Consider the following 15602-nt stretch of genomic DNA (forward strand, 5'->3'; position numbering starts at 1 on the left):
AGAGAATGCCACAGAGATATGGGAGCCAATTGAAAGAGCTCCCAATGGCCTAACCAGAATAATTTAAGAAATAAGAAAAAGTCAAATTGGATTATAATCCCAAGTATAAAATAAATATCCATGAGTACAAACTGATATAAATAAATAATTAAATAAATAATGAAGAGAGATATATGTTCTGTGAAAAAGAATTTCAAATAATTTATGTAGATACTCCACCCTCAAGGAGGTAGAGCATAACCCACTATTTCCTTTTTTTTTGAGACAGGTTCTCACTCTGTTGCCCAGGCTGGAGTGCAGTGGTGCGATCATAGTACGATCTTGGCTTACTGTAACCTCCACCTCCCAGGCTCAACAGATCCTCCCACCTCAGCCTCCCAAGTAACTGGGACGACACGCATGTGCCACCATGCCCAGCCAAATTTTTCGCCATGTTGCCCAGGCTGTTCTCAAACCATTTGCCTGCCTTGGCCTCTCAAAGTTATGGGATTATAGGAGTGAGCCACTGCATCCAGCCCAACCCTCTACTTCTTAAGTGTGAACTGCTCATAGTGACTTCCTTCCAAAGAGTACAGTATGGAAGGATTGGGTAGTCCCTTTACAGTGCAGAAACCTGATAAATACTACCTCAGCCAGGTGATCAAGGCCAACATCAACAGTGACGTCATGTTGATAGTATACATTTTTGATATGATATGATGTGATGAAAATGACACTCTACCTCTGTGGCCTTAGCCCTAGTCTTATCATGAGAAAGACCTCTGGCAAATCACAATAGAGGGATATCTTACAAAAAATATTGGATCAATTCACCTCAAAACCGTCAAGGTCATCAAAAACAAGGAAAGTCTGAGAAACTGTCACAGCCAAGAGGATCCTAGGAAGACATAACAAATAAAATGTAATACGGTATCCTAGATAGGATCCTGGGACAGAAAAAAAAACAAGATTAGTAAAAATCTAAGGAAATACGAATAAGTATATAGTTAATAATAATGTATTCATATTGATTCATTAATTATAACAAATATACCAGCCAAATGCAAGACGTTAATAATAGGGGAAACTGGGTGTGGTATTTACGGGAAGTCTCTGTACTATCTTTGTAATTTTTCTATAAATCTATAAGTGTTCTAAGAAATAAAATTTAAAAGATGGGCAAAGGATTTGAACAGACATTTCTTCAAAGAAGATACACAAATGGAAACAAGAACATGAAGACATGCTCAACATCATTAGTCATTAAGAAAATGCAAATGAAAATCACAGTGAGATATCACTTCACATCCATTAAGATAGCTATAACAGAAAAGCTGACAATAGCAAAATGTTGGTGAGAATGTGGAGAAAATGAAACCCTCATACATTGCTAATGGGACTGTAAAATGGTATAGACACTTTGAAAAATAGTTTGGCAGCCCCTCAAAATATTAAATATAGAGTTACTATATGACCCAGAGATTCCACTCCTATGTATAGACCCAGGAGAACTGAAAACATATATCCACACAAAAACCTGTCTATTCATGTTCATAGTAGTATTATTTATCACAGACAAAATGTGAAATCAACTCAAATATCCATCTACTGATTAATAAATAAACAAAATGTGGCATATATCCATACAATGACATGTTATCTGGCCATACGGCTGCTACTTTACAACATGGATGAATCTTAAAAACATTATGCTAAGTTAAAAAAAAAAAAGCCAGTTAAAAAAGCCATTCCACTCATATGAAATGTCCAAACTAGGCAAATCCACAGAAACATAAGGTAGCTTAGTGGTAGCAGAGGGGTGGGGAAGGGGAGAATGGGGAGAATGGGGAGTGACTGTGTATGGGAACATAGCTTCTTTTGGAGATGACGAAAGAGTTTTCAAGTCAGATAATGATGATGGTTGTACAACTCAATTGTGCACTTTCAAAGGTGAAATGTATCATATGTGAAATATATCTCAATATAGCTGTTATTAAAAAATAATATAGTGCGAAAGACAGCCAGCCCCTACATCACCCTGAGCTAAAAGCAGTAATTACGTACCTACAAGCTTATGGTGCTGGGGAGTATAATCTTTGAAGAGACTTACATACACTGACCTGATAATTTAGCATTTAACATTTTTTTTAGCATTTAATATACATTATTTTATTTAATCCTTATAGTCGTGCCAAGAGGTAGGTGTTATTATCTACATTTTAAAGCTAGCTTTATTCCATTACTTATTCCAAAGCTAGCTCTAAACCATTACATTATATTGTAATGTATATTACAATGTATTGTAATGATTATATCTCAACCTCTCAAATCTTGTATTTCTCATCAAAGTGTCCTATTTACTCCATAAAATTATCTTTAAAAGTTTTATTTTATTTTTCATTGACAAGTAATAGTTGTATATTTTCATTAAAATGTGATGTTTCAATACATGCATATATTGTAGAATGATAAAATTGGGCTAATCAACACATCCAGCACCTCACATACTTATAATTTCTTTATAGTGAGAACATTTAAAATCTAAGATAATAAGAAAAAGGCTTGTAACATATTAATTATTAATTTATTCTTCCTTCTTGTATTCAGACAGATACATATTCAGGATGAAAACCATACAGCTAAATCATACAAACAGCATGCCCTTCTTGGTTCCAGATAAGAAAACCTGAATACTGAGGCTGTGAACAAAAGGATGCTAAAAAATATTTACAACTGCTTCAAATTTAAATACTTTTCCAATTCAGAGGTGACTTAATTTTATTTTGGAAAAATATGCCTTTTTGGTTATTTGTAGGATTTTTTGGGGGCCCCAAATTGTGCTTTTTATTATTGGATATTTAAGTAACATGTAAAGGCTTTAGGTATTGCTGTGGTCTGAATGCATCTCTCAAAATTCATATGTTAAAACTTTATCACCAATATGACAGCATTACGAGCGGAGGCCTTTAAGAGTAATTTAATCATCAGGGCAGAGCTCTCATGGATGAGACTGGGGCCCTCATAGAAGGGCTTGAAGGAGTGGGCTTGTTCCTTTCCATCTCTTCTGCCATGTGAGGACACAGGGTTCAAGTGCCATCTTGGAAGCAGAAAGTAACCCTCACCAGTCACTGACTCTGTCCATGCCTTTCTTGGACTTCCCAGCCCCCAGAACTATGAGAAATAAATTTCTGTTCTTTACAAATTACCAGTCTCAGGTTTTTTGTTACAGCAGCACAAAAAGACCAATATAGGCATAATACATATCAGATTCATGATTCTGTCCCATGCTCTGGTTAATAAAGTGATAGGTGGAGATATCTTTAAAGAGATTTACATAGAAATTTTGTAAGACTGCAATTGAACCACTAATGTAAAAGTCTTATGAAATGATATTTTCTGAATGTCTGCTTATTTTAAAAAGGTTAGATATGAAGACATGTGTTTCATAAACAGAGGTCTGCCAGTGTAAGGTAGAGATGAAAGACTAGCTCCACAGTCAGATAACTTGAATTTAAATCTTAGTTCCGCCTCACTGGACGAATTACTTACTTCTCCAAGTTTCACTTTCCCCACCTGTAAAATGAATATTACAACTTTTATGACATAAAGTTGTTACTGAGAATTAAAAAGAAAAGCATGCAAAGACTTAACACGGTGCCTGGCACGCAGGGAGTGTCCCACAAAAAGTCAACCAAAAGAAAATTCACCACGATCTCAAATACTGGTGTAAATACCTAATTGCAAGCTAATTGTCCAAGATCGTACAGCTGGAATTCAATGCCAGATATGTCTGAGTCCAACTCATTTGACTACACCATACTATACTATAATGATCATTTGTTATCTTAGAACAAAGCTTGGGAGATGCTTAAGTAAAGCTGGGACAAAAAGCTAAAGATTTTCCCATTCTAGGTTAAAATGTGTTATCTTCCATATTATTTTCATACCCCAGAGCAACTAACTGTATCCAAGGATAAGTGAGAAGAAACTACTGAAATGATTTTGAAGAGAGATGTCATATAACTAACAGCAAATGTTAAAATAGCATTTACTCAATTCTTTGTCAGTCTGCTACTTTGATTAGAACAGAAAATGGGAAAGTGAAAGTGGCTTTCTCAACTAATTATGGGCATGTTAAATCACACAGACTATAATATTGGAGATACCTACAAAGAAAGGTACCTGCTTGGATCCAATCAAATATTTTGACCACTATATCAAAAAGCAACTGCCTTGAAATATCCTCCTGCTAAAACTTTAAGTTCATATTTTTAACATATAAAAGTGAATAATCACATTAGATATGAAATATATACATAGTATTTTCATTTTTAATGTATATCTGATTAAAGCTTGAAGAATGCATTTGATTTATAATGTGGAATCTTGTAAGACATCTGAGTTTTTAAGACTGATTAATTCTTAAATTAATAACTGAGGTTCTACCTATAAGGATCGTAAAGCAACCACTAACATACTTGTTTTCATGAATTCATTGTTTGCTCAGTAATAGTATTATTCATACAGGAACTCTGTAGGAGTTTGGGGCAGCTATTTTGTAAGCAGAGTTAAGCTAGATTTTGGAAATCTGCTAGAATTTTTCATATTTAACATTTTTGCAAAACATTCTTATCTGTAAACCCAATTTTCTTTTCTTCTATACCTAAAGGAGAGTCTCACCTTTACCAAGCAGAGAACCATGTGAAAGAAAAATCATATGTTGTAAGTGAAAATTTTTTTGAGAAGTTAAGAAAAAGTGCTTATACAAATGCAAGGTGTCATACAAATACTCGTTTCTCCAAAATGGTTGGAAAATGTGGTAATCCAGTTAAAACAAATATTTTTATTACTAAAAGTTACCATATAAAGCACACACGCCTTATCTATTAATGTCAAACAATCATATAAAAAAGACTCAAACCCTAACGTATGGTACAGGTTAAGTTTTGTTCGTGTTTAGGGAAGTGGTTCAGAATTGTCTCTCATTCCTCAGTATCACCATTATGCCTTTTAACCACCATGATATAGAGCTGGATGAAAACACACATTATTTGAGCTCTGAGGTTGACTCTCTTCCAGTTAGAGGGGGCTAATAGGATTGTTATTTTTATCTTGATCCTCACCAGGTTTCTGATGTTCTGCCTAGATCCCACTGTGGTATATTTAGCACTGGCTCTTCCTGCAGAAGCCTCAGCCACGTGGAATCACGCTTTCACACACCCCCACCCCCCCACCTGCTCACTACTGCTGAATACATAATCTAAGCCCTGAAACATGGTTCCTAAAATAATAATTTCTACTCACAGAAGTATGGGTGAAAATTTTCCTAATGTGACTTGACTTACCAAGTGAAGTTTATTAAACTTTGTCAGAAACCATCTGACTTGCTAAATACACACACACGCATACGTACATACTTCTGAAATACAGTAAAAAATCTTCTCTGTTGAAAAAGAGGAAAGATTTTAAGGGAATAGATGAACAGTGTGTATTTTAAGTATCCCGCTCCAGATTACATTTATGTGTATGTTTGGTTTGTAACAACAGCAGCCCAATAAATGTGACGAGACATGTATTTCACTCAAATGTTGCTATGGAATCCTTTCCTGACTTGAAAATTAAATTTCTCCATCTGTTTGCATGACTTCGTATTCACTGTAGTGCCAAGGGCCAGCTGATCTAACAAACATGCTGTAGAACAAATTCCTCAAACCAGAAAAAAAACAAGTGTGAAGCAGAGCAAATAGCATGAGAAACCATATATTTCTGAAAGATTCACTCTCCAAAAGCACATTAGTGTTGATAAAACTGGTGGGTTTATTTAGGGATATATTCTTACATGGGCAACTAATCATACAAACTTCTCAATAGTACAACGAACATGACCTGTGTAGGAAATGCTGTAAATCCAAATATTGAATAGCATTAACATACTAAAATAGGGGGATTTAACAGACAATTTAGGCATGTCTTGAGCTGATTTTAAAAGTACCAAGAAGAAAATAAACCATATGAAAAATACTTAATGTATTCTATATAATTCTCTTTGTAAAACTAATTTGAAGATTTTTCAATAAAAACAGAAGATTGTGACACAGATAATGCATTCAATACTAATTTTAACTTATCTATTTATAATGTAATTCATGTTAGCAAGTTTCAGAATTTTCAGACTACAAGCCTATTCCAATTAATTCCAATTATCTGAGTAATTTTATATTTATAGGATTATAATTATAAAACATCTAATTTATAAGTGTATCCACCCACATACATTTTGACACTAATATATAATTCTTAATTATTTACATTAGCAAATTTGTACGTTTATCAGAATACTATATAGAATAAATTACTGATAATTTTTTTTGAAAATTTAAAAAGTAATTTATGAAATATAGGCCACTGAAAAGTCTTTGAAAGTATTTTCCTTTAAAACATTTAATCACATTTTAAATTCATTTAATTAAATTCTGTTTCTAAAGAGTAACCAGCAGATGTTATTAGCTCACTGTGTTTATCCTCTTCAAATACATATTGTTCCCAAGTAGTTTTTTAGTTATTTGCTCATATCACATTTGTAAGGTTTGTTTTCTTCTCTGACTTGCAGGCAATTTAAGGACGAGTTTTCCTTCCCCTAGAACACTAAGAAGTTCTGAGAGCAAGAACATTATTGTGCCTTACCTGAATGTTTGTTAAAATGGCCTATCCATCTTTAAATTATCCCATATTAGTTAACCTGTTATCTTATAATTAAATATCTGTTTGCTGATTAGCTTTAACATACAGACTCATACTAAATTTTCCCTTTGAAGCCATTATGCTTCAGGTACTTAGAATATAAAATTTTTAAAGAGGGTAGGAACTTAAACTTTAGCATCATTTGGAGAAAACACTATCTGATAAACAAAATAATAAATCTTACTTGAGAATTTTAGGTTAATGAAAACTAAGTAGTTATTTAAAAATTATTTTTTGGTAAACAATTACGATTAAAAGAGTCAATCCAGCTGTCTGAAAATATTTAGTAATAGAATCATTCATTCTGGTGAAACTGCTGACCTATTTTCTAGGCTTGATGAAGAATTTAATTGTATTTCTCTATACTTACCATTATTTTTCTATCATAAAATTATCTCAAAGTGCCCCAGAGATATGATGTAACTGATGCAAATAATTACTAGAAAGGAATTTAATAGAGTATTATAATCTTGGGAACAATTCATCCTGAGCCAATGTTTTCTAAAGTTTCAAGTTAAAGCTGTTCTAGACAAGTTAGGCTTGGGGTGCATTCTTGTATACTTGGAGGGCTTTCTTTGCGTCTTACTTTCTATGCCAACTCTCTCAGATCCCTCGGAAATAGAATCAGAGTCAGGCAACAGAGAATGTTTTCATGTATTACCAAAAGACTGGTCTCACCGTAAAAAGGTCATTTCCAAAAATAATAAGCATGGATAGCAAAGAAAAAATATTTTAAGGAGAGTGATTAAATAAATAGAAGAAGAATATTTGGTCAAAACTTTCTAGGATAATAAATTAGCAATCATCATGCTATTTCTGTAAACATTAATAAAATCGTAACATTTTTCAGATAGCCAAATATTTAACTCATTGGCCCGATTTCCTTAATATTATAATAAATAACTTGTTTTGTGTGCTCCAAAGTAGCAGTAAAAGTAGACTAGGTAAACATTTGCTGTATCTATTTCTGTAAGACATCTCCCACATTATATACACAAGTTAAAGCTTCAAGACTGTGGTTAATTTTAAGCCTAGTCAAGATGGCAGCACACCCACGTTCCCAGGCTTAAAATATAGCATCTTTCATAACTGCTTCTTCACACCTTACAGAATTCATATATACTTGCAGTCATATTAATAATATTTCTCCAACCAGGTTCTACTTACATCTGCCTCCAAAATTTGCTCATTTTTTAATGTTCTGACGTTATCCACCAGAATTGGATTTCCTCTTTAAAACACTGAGAAATTTGTTGCAGACAATAGACGTGAATGAGCTAGAATGACAGAAATGACCTGCTACCTCCTATAAAAACAAAATTTGTTTTCTTCAGATGAAAAACAAAAGCTAGACCAAGGATAACTCAGATTTCCTTCTTTTTACAGAGACTCTGAGACCACAGCAAATATAAGTAGTTGTAGGATGAGAATTAATTTTACCTAGCAGATATTAAAGGCTAAGCCTATTGGTCATAAAAACATGTTAGTGTAACAGAGTAAGAGGGAAATGAAGAAAGGGAAAAGTTGGGCTAAAATTTTATTTTCTTGGACATTTCTTGGAGAATGTGGGGACAGGCACTTTGCTGTTTTAGTTCTTGCTCAGCAACCTCCCCCACTGCCTTCCACTCTGCCACTACATCCAGTAAGCACGGAGGGAATGAAGTGGAAGGGATCAAAAGGTCTTTGACTCTCCCTCCACACTAAGGGCATGCTATTGTACATAAGTGTCTTCAGGGCTGCATGGAGGGAGATGATATGTTTTCTTTGTAGGTTGAAGAGAACTTGATGCTAGAAAAGTGTTCTCAAAAGTTTGGGATAAAAAAACCATATTTTTACAAATTGAATTATTAGCAACTATGTGTTGAATATGTCTATGCGTAAGGCACTAGAATTGCCACTGTGGACATACAGATGATTAAGACACTGCCTCTTATCCTAAAAGATTACTCAGCTGGAGTCCAAGTTCCATTAATATAAGTTATATAGATGACATGGAGAAAGTGCTTCTATAATAGTACAGTAAAAATATGTTTACTTGTTAATATTACCCAAAGTGATCTACAGATTGAATACAATGCTTATTAAAATCTCAATGGCATTTTAACAGAATAGAAAAAAACAATTCTATAATTCACATGGAGCCACAAAAGACCATGAATAGCCAAATCAATCTTGAGAAAGAACAAAGCTGGAGGCATCACACTTCCTGATTTCAAAATATATTACAAAGCTACAGTAATCAAGAGAGCATGGTACTGGCATAAAGAAATACATATAGGCCAATAGAACAGAATAGCAAGCCCAGAAATAAATCCACACATATACAGTCAACTGACTTCAACAAAGGTGCAAAGAATTCACAATGGGGCAAGAATCTTATCTTCAACAAATGGTGCTGCTAAATCTAGATATCCACAAATGAATAAACCTGGTTTCTGATCTTATGCACACAAAACCCCATTCAAAACAGCTTAAAGACTTAAAGGTAAGCCCTGAAACTGTAACACACCTAGAAAAAAACATAAGTGAAAAGCTGCATGACATTGATTTCATGAATGTGACACCAAAAGCACCAGCAACCAAAATAAAAAAGAATAAGTGGGACTATATCAAACAACAACAACAAAAATCTGTACAGCAAAGGAAATTATCAATAGAGTTAAAGGCAACCTATGGAATAGGAGAAAGTATCTGCAAACCATTTGCCCGATAAGGAGTTAATATCCAAAATAGATAAAGAACTCCTATAACTCAATAGTTTTAAAAAAATCTGATTTTAAAATGGGCTAAGGACTTGAGCAGACATTTCTCCAAAGAAGACATAGAAATGGCCAATAGGTATATTAAAAAATGCTCAACATCATTAGTCATTAGGGAAATACAAGTCAAAACTACAATGAAATATCACCTCATACTTGTTAGAATGGCCATTACAAACAAATAAACAAAAGACAAGTGTTGGCATGGACATGGAGAAACTGGAACCATTACACACTTCACGGGCAGGCAAAATGCTGAAGCCACTACAAAAACAGTATGGAGATTCCTCAAAAAATTAAAAATAGAACTACCATATGATCCAGCATTCCCACTTCTGAGTATTTGTCCAGAAGAATTGAAATCAACATCTCAAAGGAATATCTGCACTCCTGTGTTTCTTGCAGCACTAATCACAATAGCCAAGATGTAGAAATGATCTAAATGCCCATCAACAGATAAATGGGTAAAGAAAACATATATACATACCATGGAATACTGTTCAGCCTTAAAAAAAAGAATATTCTGTAATATGCAACTACATGGATGAACACTGAGGACGTTATGCTAAGTTAAATAAGCTAGTCACAGAAAGATAAATACTGCATGATTCCACTTATAGGAGGTATCTAAAATAGTCAAATTCATAGAATCGAAAAGTACAATGGTGGTTGCCAAGGGGTGGAAGTAGGAGGAAATGGAAAATTACTAGTCATTGGGCATAAAGTTTTAATTAAGCAAGATGAAGAAGTTCTAGAGATCTGTCATATGCCATTGTCCCTAAATTCAACAGTACTGTATTGTACACTGAAAAATTTGTTAAGAGGGTAGATCTTGGGTGTTCTTACTATAATAAGAGAGATATACATTTTTAATGTGAAAGGCTGCTTCAAAAAGTGGCACAAGGACAGGGATATGAAATGAATCTCCTCTGAGCTGTAGACCTGTTCAGAGGGTATGGGGAGCTACAGCTACCTTACTTTCAATTTCAGATCCAAATCTACCATGATGAGTAGCTGCTCCCCCAACAATGGGCTAATACTAAAGCACAGGGGACAATAAGGTGGAAACTAACAAAAATCAGTTATGGTTGTCAGTACACTGGTGCCCTACCAGCAAATCCTGCACTAGGAAGGCAAGGGGGCCACTGAGTGTGCAACCACCTTATCCATTGGCATTGCCCCACATAATAACATGAGAGCAAGATTTGTGAACTTGTGACTTGTGAACTATAGAGCTAATGGTTGTCACTGGTGTGTAAGTAGGTGGGCAACATGCATTTGGACTTAAGGTGATTGATAACTTCCTAAGGGGTAGGGAATGTTTAATGATGTTACATGGGAAGTGCCATGGCAACCATGTTTATTCTAAATGGGGAATACATGCTAAGCTCAGATTTTAAGACAGTAATTCTTAAAATGTTTTTAAATGTCCTTCCCATCAATAGAGAGTACAAAACGACAGTGATGCCAGCAGAGAAAAACACAGCCATGAAAAAAAACACCCAGACCAGAGAGACAGAACTGCTTCATATAGCCATTTTCAGGCAAAGCAGGGAGCCAGTGTTTTCCCATGCATATTAGAGAAAAGGGAAGCCTCCTACTGACATAACCTAATACTTAGTACTGAAAGGCTATTCCTGAAAAGTACATGAGAGTAAGCAGTCTTAATGACTAGTAACTAGGGCTCTGAAGCTAGAAGAAAACATTCCAGTGGAACACGTGGAGGAGAATCTAGTCTGAATGAGACTTCAGTCGCAGTCGCTACAAGTTATCATGAAGATTTGATGAGGAACAACTGATAACTGAACGAAATCTAGTGTGTACACTCAGAATGTGTTGCGAATAGTTTGGTATAGTGTATCATTTCAATGACCAAATGATCATCTCATAAAACCCCAAGCAAAGCACCTAAGGGTTTAATGTAGTAATACCTGGAGCAAGAGGAAGACACTACCTGAATATTATAATTAATGTTCTGTTCCCAGAATGAACAACAGGCCATCTGAATTCATTATGGAGTACTCTCTTACTGAGGCTCATTTCTGAGTTTTCTCAAATTAGTGTAAGATATTAAGCAATGTAGAAAGATGATGAATTCAAATATGAAGTGAGATTTCAATTCAACAAACACTGAGCTATGAGTAGGATGCTGTGCTAAATACTGTGGTTTCACAAATGAAACAAATCCCTTGCTCCAAATGCAAGGTAAGTCCACAAACAAAGAGATGCTACATGATGAAACACGTGCCATAATAGAAACAGAAATCTGAGCATAGTATGGGTATATATAGGCTCATGATCAATGATTAGGGAGAGCTCAAAGAAAGTATGGGTTCCAAAGAGAGTACAAATAATAATTTTCCTGCTCTCTAGGCAGGAGATGCTTTCTTCTTGTTTTGTTCCTTACTGATTAGCAATAATGAAACTCTGCAGCTTTAGATATAAAATATTTATTGAGAGTCAGTACATGGAATAGCATAGATGTCATGAATTAAATATATTATCGAGAACACAAAATATCAGAAAGCTAGAAGGCTAGCCACCCAGCCCAGACTGTCTGTCTCAGTAAGGTTAGATTAGTTTCAGTACAGATATAACAAGCCCTCTGATTTTGACTGAGGAGCCCCTATCTAGCAGCACATATAGCTATATATGTGCCTATTTCCTCCTTGTAGTCCATGAGCTACTTGAAGGCAATGACTACATTATGCAACAGAGTGCATGGCATTTAGAATGTGTTCAGTATTTGAATACTGAATGAATCAATGAATAATTCTATACCGAAAGCACCACTCTCTCCCCCCAAAATAATTAATAATGATTTTTTAAAGCCCTTCAAGGTCTTCTACAGCCCTTCAAGGATCCGTCACAACTTCTAGGAATCAAGACATTCATCCGCGTGATGGATGTAAGTGAAAGGTCCACTGCCAATGTTAGCACATTTCCTTGTTTGACCTTTAAGAATTTAAGACTACTCAGGAAAAGCCTGGAAATAAAAGGATCATAGTATTGAAGATACTCATGAAGTCACCACTTTATTCTAACATAAGCACTGCCTACAGAAAAAGAAAAGACATGACAGATAATAATGGAACAGCTGTAAAATCTCTTTCTGGAGACAACTAATCAAGCTATAGCCCATCTTGGGTTCTATGTTAATCTTTTATACAGCCAAAATAAGTATACGGAAATTAGTTAACCCCATGAATATCACTATTTTTATTCCATTGTCCTCCAAACAAATTTTTTCACTGTATTTGATACGTACAAACATGTGACGTTTAAAGAATGTCATCTCTCCAGTCTCTTGTAGAGGAAATAATGTGAACTGAAATAGCTGAAGGACAAAAGAAGTAAGAGGAAGAGAAAACATGCCTGAAAGAATCTAAGTTACTGACAAACCCCCAGGAACGTTTCGATATGACTGTATTAGCCAGACCTATGATAGAGGACTAGTTTGATTCTGATATTAAATTGCCACTGTCCAAACTCCAGTGATCCACAGTTAACCTGAGGTGGACATCTGTTGGTGTTTGGTTGTTTAAGACTTAGGCCTGGTTTCTAAGCACATCACAAATTTCTTTCTGGGAGTTACTTCAACTTTGGATATAATGTGGAGAGGCCTTGTATCCAGTTCCCTGACTTTTTCCAGCCAAGGGGCAGCCATGTGATCCCAGCTTGCTCAATTAAATACCTGCCTGGAATTTAAATCCTAAGAGACTAAAATGGCTGGGGTTCATCCATTTCATCATTGTCACCCTGACCAGCTGGTTCCTGCTGCAAGAGAACACCTGTTATTCCTGCTTCCTGCTCTCTGGAGGTAACCTGGTTCCTGACCATGTTCACGTCTGGTCCCATAGTCATCTTGTAAATTCTATGCTCTCCTAGTGGCCTTCTAATAAACTGCCTTTCCTTTAAGTTACTTAGGCTGGTTTGGATACGTGCAAGGCAGGTGTGGCTGGTACTTGCTGCCCTCCTGAGAAGAGTGAGTGTAAGGGGCTATAGCAGAGGTTCCTGTTCTCATGTTACTTTAAAACCTGGCAGCCTGAGTCTACCAATGAGCATCTGTAAACCATGCTGGGGTATGCCTGCCTAATTCTCCTTTCCTATTTTCCTTTTCTATCTCTCTCCCAAGTGAGGTCCAGTTAAAGATGAATGCTAGGCAAGGTCAGTATGGGAAAACTGGGGAAAAGACCATCCTAATTTCTTTCTGCAATCTGCCTTAAATGCAAGCAAAAGTCAGTCATTACATGAAAGCTACTGTTGAGCAACTCTTTCCAAAATAATGTTTACTACCATGATCAATGACACTGAAAACCGACAGTTAATAGAATAACTTTGAGAGAGAGTGGGCCAGGTGCAGTGGCCATGCTTGTAATCCCAGCACTTCGAGAAGCTGAGGCAGGCAGATTACTTGAGCCCAGGAGTTCAAGACCAGCCTAGGCAACAGGGCAAAACCTCATCTCTACAAATAAATACAAAAATTAGCTAGGTGTTGTGATGTACCTGTAGTCCTAGCTACTTGGAAGGCTGAGGCAGGAGGATCAATTGAGCCTGGGAGATTGAGGTTGCAGTGAGCCATGATCACGCTATTGCACTACAGCCTGGGAGACCCTGCTTCCAAAAAAAAAAAAAAATTGTAAGTGAATGGAACATACAGACTGAAAATATATCTGCATATTGTATTCTTAAAACAGAAAATTTGAGCATTAGGAAATTTATAGCCAATACAAACACACACAAAAAAAGCCACTTAGCAAACAAGATGAATCCCAGACAACTGTAGCACTTTCACACTTGTGAACCTGGTTTGCAGTCTTGTAAGTAGAAAAGCATATGAAAATAATAATTAAAGTATGTTAGAGACAAGTGTCAACAAACCTAGCTATAAATATCCTCAATGAGAACATTAAATTTCTTTTGGGAAATTATTGAGAATGGATTGTACCAGTTGAGAATGGGAAAGATCAAATTAAGAAATGGAGGATACATTTCAGAAACTAATGCAATCCCAGGAGTCCCTCAATATTATTATGGACTTACTGGCATTCCTGAGACACAATAGGCTGGAAAGGACCTTGGATGGATGAGAATACTGATTCCCTTCAATACCCAGAGCAAGAGTGCCATTCTCTCTCATTACTCACCAACCTTACAGTAACACTTTTCCAGTACCACTGAGAATTGATAGCACTTTAAATGCTCAGAATTTCCCCTCCCAGCAATATAACAGACTACACATTCTGAAATCCAACTAAACACCTAAACATTCTGGAAAAATACAAAAGCCATGATTATAAAAGAATAGCTAAGCTATAAGTAACCAAAAGGGAAATATCAGAGGATAACGGTAAAGTGAAAACACTAATCCAAAAAGGTTACCCTCTCTGTATGACATCCCCCCACCTTGCAAAGAAAATCCAAAGCCAACAAATTAATTTAAAGCAATTCTGTTTCCCTTAGAAACAAACTTAAATCTTCTACAAAGATATGCACCCTCAAAGCAGACCTTACAGAATTCATACAGATAAAGTCCCAACAAATATAATTTCATAATTTTTAAAAAATTTGAATTACATGAAAAAGCAAGACATCATGAGAAAGAACCAGCAGAATACACTGCACAGACCTGCCAAAACTTCCTATGTTGGAATACTAAAATCAAAATATAAATTAAGTGTGGTATTAAAAGATTACAGAGGGACTTGAATACATAAACAAAGAGCATGAAACTATGAAAAATGAAGCCAATTTGAAAAAGAACCAAATAGAACTTCCTGAAAAAAATGATTTAAATGAAAAAAAATGTATTGGACAAGTAAACAAGCTAATAAGACACAGGCAAAAAGAGTTAACAGAGAACTAGAAGCCAAAGTTGAAGAAACTACCAGACTGGAACAGAGACCAAAAAAGAGAGAAAAACACATTTAAAAAGATTGAGAATCATAAAGGATACAAATAAAGGACTAACATTTATAATAGGACCTCTAGAAAGACAGAACTGTGAAGATGAGGGAGAAATGATACATGAAGAAATAGTGCCTAAGAATTCTTCAGAATAGATGAAATACACAAATTCATAGAGTCAGGAAACAAAACAAATAAGCAGGATTCAACACACAT

At 35.4% G+C, this 15602-nt stretch overlaps 1 protein-coding gene across 40 annotated transcripts in view; it reads right to left on the bottom strand.

Annotated features, from left to right (window-relative positions):
• Positions 1-15602, bottom strand: part of NRCAM (neuronal cell adhesion molecule) — a 314284-nt gene that overhangs the window by 219763 nt on the left and 78919 nt on the right. For 2 of the 40 annotated variants that reach the window (XM_054559659.2, XM_063726135.1), the window contains exon 3: positions 13986-14093. The exons of the other annotated variants lie outside the window; for them this stretch is intronic. The gene's annotated coding sequence lies outside the window, so the exon portion shown is untranslated. The remainder of the gene's footprint in view (positions 1-13985; positions 14094-15602) is intronic. 40 annotated transcript variants of the gene reach the window in all.

Source organism: Pongo abelii, chromosome 6, assembly GCF_028885655.2.
Source record: "Pongo abelii isolate AG06213 chromosome 6, NHGRI_mPonAbe1-v2.0_pri, whole genome shotgun sequence".
Taxonomy (NCBI): domain Eukaryota; kingdom Metazoa; phylum Chordata; class Mammalia; order Primates; family Hominidae; genus Pongo; species Pongo abelii.